The following is a 5,152-nucleotide window of genomic DNA, read 5'->3' on the forward strand; positions in this document are numbered from 1 at the left end:
GGCAGGGGGGGTGGACTAGAAGATCTTTTGAGGTCCCTTCCAACCCCTAAGATTCTATGATTCTATGAATGGCCTGTGTTAAATCTTAAACATGAGAGCAGCTTGTAATGTAGGATTTGAGTAGTTTTTACAGGTCCAGATTGTCTTTTAAAAAAAATTAAAGGCCAATGGGAACAAGCTGAATGCTGCACATGAGAATTTACCACCCTCAGCTGCTTTCTGTTTGCTGTGTGGCAGAACTGCTGCATATCTGCAGTGTTTCAGATTAAGTAGCAGAAAATGAGTTACACAAAGTTGTTCTTGAGTAGGTAGACTTTTAGGAAAGAGGAGAAGAGAAGCCTCGTAGAGCAGAATTTTTTTATAATTAATCCTTTGTGAATACTCACAATTGACAAATATAAATATGCTGTATCAGCAGATATTTCAGGACATTTGTCCAATAATAACTTACCTTGAGGGACTGAATGTATCCTCTCTGTTCAGTTCTTTGAAGAAGCAGCTAAGAAGTTAAATTTACCAAGTTTTTTTGCTAAAGTTTCCAAGAAAGTGCATGTTACCAGAAGTTTGTATCTATCTGGCTGCAATCTATGCCTTCATTAGGTGTAACAAGACATACACAATAAGTATTTGCTGTAAGATGAATTTGTAGTGACTAATGGATCAGATGGAAAATAAGGAAGTTTATATGACCTTGAAACTATGGAGAAGTACAAAAACAAAACTTGAGATGTGACTTGGTATCTTACAGTAAACAGATCTAGATGTGCATTCCAACTGGTAGAGCTATCAAGAATAGTTCCTGACTTTTCTGCTTAATTAAATGAAAATGTGGTTACACATATAGAGATACTTCATTTGAATTAAAGTATTGAAATAAACTAGGATGATAAAGAGGAAAAATCTTACTGAAAACAAATTGCCAAAACCTTTGAATTTATAAAATATTTAGATTAACAGAAGTCTATCCTTTCATATTCAGAGCAAGACTTTTTTTTTCTAGGATTTCATCCAACTTTTCTTATCAGGAAAGAACTTAAATACCTAAATGAAACATTTATTTAAATTTGCTCACTTAATTTTTTTTTTACATACAACAAATGTCAGAAGACTGTTAACCAAAATAAATCTCAAGAGAGTAAATATCTTAAATTATGGAGAGGATGATACCTGGAGAAACTTTAGAAAAGATAACAATTAAACAGTTTCCTTTGTGGTACATGAACACAAAAGGGTGTTAAGATACAGAACTGGACTCTGAAAATTATTTTAAGTGATCAAAAATATTTTAACAATTGACAAGGAAGATGCTTTTTCCTTAGTCTTTAAAAACACATTAATACAATAGAAACAATTAAGGCTCTTAAAATGCAAAACATTCAGTAGTTGAACTTGCAGATGCTGTTACAATGTTGGGTAACAGTGCAGGATCAGGATGCAAAGGATTTCAATCACATACCTTGATACAAATGACACTGCATGACTAGATTTAATGTCATGCACTTTTAAAATAGAATCTTTTAAAATTTAACCTGTCTCTAGGTAAGTCTGCAGTAGCTTGCATTTTATTTTTGCATTCCTTTTAAAACTAGATGTAGAGATCAAGGTAAGCATTAGATGACTAAGAGGTTCACAACTAAACAGCTGATTTTCACACAGCAATTGTAAAAGTCTTGTGAACTAGGAGCAAGGATTCATTGCTGTGTGTTTCATCTGTAGTTTTGTTAATAAGCTCCCATGGATACATAAAAAATTATTATGAAAAGATATACAAATAACAGCTCTGTATGTATTTACCAGATAAAAGGATAATCAAAATTATTTATGAAAACTTTGATAGGAACTTTTCACTGAAAGCTGTAATATAAAAGAAACCAAAACTCTTTTAACACTTAAGCCTCTACCAGGTTATTGTGGGGAAACTGATGACAGCATTCTTAACTGCCTCATAGAGTAGCTGCAGGGTATTAATATTCTGTGACTTTATATAAGAACCAGTACTGAGCAAGTAGCAAGAGACTGAGAATTTCAGTGGGACAGGACAAGTTACTTGATACTTTCTGTAGCTTTAAGTATCACCATCACATTTTTTGAGGCTTGACCTGTGAAGACTGATGATACACTGCAAAAAAATAGGGGGAAAATAATTCACAAGTGACATAATTTGTCCAGTACAATCTGATAGCAGCCTGGGGGTAAGTATTAAGTGCTTTCTTTTTGCAAGTGCAAACTGTATCAAATCCAGAGTCCTGCTTATTTAGTGGATGTCTCTACTGCAATTGTATGACCAGTTGCATTCTTTGACATAAGGTTACACACACTAGTGGTTTCCACAGTCCCCAACATATAGGGGAAGGAAAATCTTGCTACAATAGATTTGTCACTTGAAATCATTGTACCTTTGGCCATGTTGTTAATGGGTTCTTAAAAGCTATTTTTTCTTGCCAGCCTCAAACAGAAAGCAGGTAAGAAACCCAGAAATGCAAGCATACTGCTGTAAACTGAGTGTAGGAAAGGCAAGCCTACAATTACTGCAACTAGGCATGATAAAAAAAAAAATGCAACTGCTGGATTAGAAATAATTTAAAAATTCAGAAGGAGATTCATTGATTCACTGTATTTGCAGTGGCCTTGAAGACAACCAGCTACTGTACTTTTCCAAGCAAGAGAAGGATTCTATTTCCATGGCAGTAAATATAACTCAATTGTAAACTCTACCAGGGCTGCAATTGGCCAAAAAAACCCCATACTGTTATTTACTCACCACAAACAGAATCTATTTTCAAATTTTCAGTCTGAAGGACTTCACTAACACTCAGCTGTAAATCAAACCAGTAACTTAAAATAAACCAGCTCCTTCTGGCTCTGATTAATCTGCAATAAAAAAGCCCTAAAGTTAAGACACAAGTTAATGCCCTGACAACAAAATGCTGAAGAGAAAAGGTAGTTGCATTGGAAAGAGGCATTAAAAAGTGGAACAGGTAACATGATAAAAAGCTAGCAAAGCTGAAGACACGAATTTAAAACTGAGCTTGTTTTTTCTCTAAAAATACACAGCATAATCTCAACACTAGTTTTCATCATAAAAAACCCCCAAGTAAAACCAGCATAGATTAAGCTTTCATACTTGGTCTGAGATTTTTCAAAAGAATAGTATTGGTCCATCACCTTCCTTTGCATCTTTTGAAAGATCCAGCTGAAGTTGGAAGTGCAGACACTGCAGTTGTTTCTCCCAGTTCTCTGCTTACAGAGCTTATACACTTTGGTAATTAACTATGAAAAATTGTAATAAATTATGAAACTGGTTTGTGTAAGTACACACTGAAACACCACGATCCTCCTCATGGCTCTGCTAGTATGAAGCTGGACTGGATAGATATTTAGTATAAAAAGATACAGGAGAAGCATTAAGCACTGCAGTACTGTCCTGGAAGTTTTAAAGGATCCGAAGACTTCCTCAGCCACTGCTCATCACTGTGACTATGTTAGCAACTACAGTTCACAAGGAACCAGGGTAAAAAACCAAAGTGTTGCATTTTTTGTTTAGTAATAATTATTTTCCTAATACTTACTAAATACTTCCAGTGAAATTCCTACAGCCTAAGGTTGCTACTGACAAAGCAGTTTGTTTGTTCTAAAGAGCGAATGCAGTATATGTAGCTAAATACAACGTTCTCTTAGAAAATCAAGTGTTACGGTGTTTTTTTTAAAATATCCATATAGATGTTCTATGTAAATGTACAAGGCAAGAAAAACATTGTATGAAATCATTACAGTTCTTCAGAAACGTCATGCATTATTTTCTGTATTACCAAGAACATTTCAAGGTAGTTTCAAAATCTATTAGGAAAGCAGCCAAGTAATTTTCTGTGTTTGTTTCATAGAACAGATGTGCATTTATAGCACAAGCAGAAATAATCACATTAGCTTTACTATAGCTGGCACATGTAGTAAATTATAATATGAACTTCATGACAATAGGTACTTCAAATTCATATATGGGAAAGTCTGTATCATTATGTCATGTCTTCCGAATGTCTAATCTAAATATTCTCAGTATGAAAACTACTAGCATTAGATAAAGATGGCATGGTTACGTCTAGTTAAACTACACTGTGTCTTCATGAGCTGGGTGAATTTACAGTAAAGGAACTGGGCCACCAGATCAGCCTGCCTTTCAGCAGTAGCTGGCTACCACAGCTCATCTTGCAAAACTCCTCACCCTTCTGTATTCATTGAGATGCAACTTATAACAGCTCTACTATAAAATCAGAGATAAGAATACAATTTACATTAAATTTTAGAATTTACCACTGCCAAAAATAATGGTTTGGCAATGGTAAAAAACCTGAATTTAGCATTTTCCTTTAACTATTAAATACTCCCATATTTAAAAGCATCAGAGTTGGAGAGTTGGTAAGTGTAAATACTGATTTTGTCAGTGCTATGTCTGTGTCTAAAGGCAGAAATGTCAGTATGGGAATGCTTGGCAGGGTTTACTAGATTACAAGCATAAACATTAACACCCCAGCTACAAAGACTGGACTACATAAGCAAGCCTTAGGAAAAAATATTCAGTGCAAATATTAATGACTAGATATGAACAGTTTATAAAAAGGGGAAAAATTTGTGTTTTCATCTTGTTATTTTGGAGTCCTCACCCATGACACACCCTTGTTTCTTCTAATTGCAATTTTGACCCTTTCCTTGGCATGTGCCAGGGAACGCAAACAAAAGTCAACAGAAGGTTTCAGACAAAAATAGCAGTTATTCCAGCTTTTTCTGGAACACTGTGAGAAGAAAACTAAAAATGCTCAACTATGTCAGATGACATTTTCAAGACTGTTTGGCATAATCTTAATTCTGAAAAATTACATCTGAAGTCTTATCTGAAAAAGTCCGTGGAAGTTTTACTAGTGGCTTCAACAAGACAACAGGAGCTTCAAGTTGAGACAGACTGAGCATCACATACTTCATCCAGCTCTGGAACAGAGAATCTAAGTTCATAGGAGCTCAGGCCATCATCTCATGAGGCACTGGCAGACCACTTCCCATATTTTTGCTTGGGTTTATGTCTAAACATAAAAATTAAGGACAAATTCCTAAACAAGCCTCCAGAGGTCATAAAAGGACTTGTATTTTCCAGCCTGTCTTT

The sequence above is a fragment of the Chaetura pelagica genome, unplaced genomic scaffold (genome assembly GCF_000747805.2).
Source record: "Chaetura pelagica isolate M959 unplaced genomic scaffold, ChaPel_1.0 scaffold222, whole genome shotgun sequence".
In the NCBI taxonomy this organism is placed as follows: Eukaryota; Metazoa; Chordata; class Aves; order Apodiformes; family Apodidae; genus Chaetura; species Chaetura pelagica.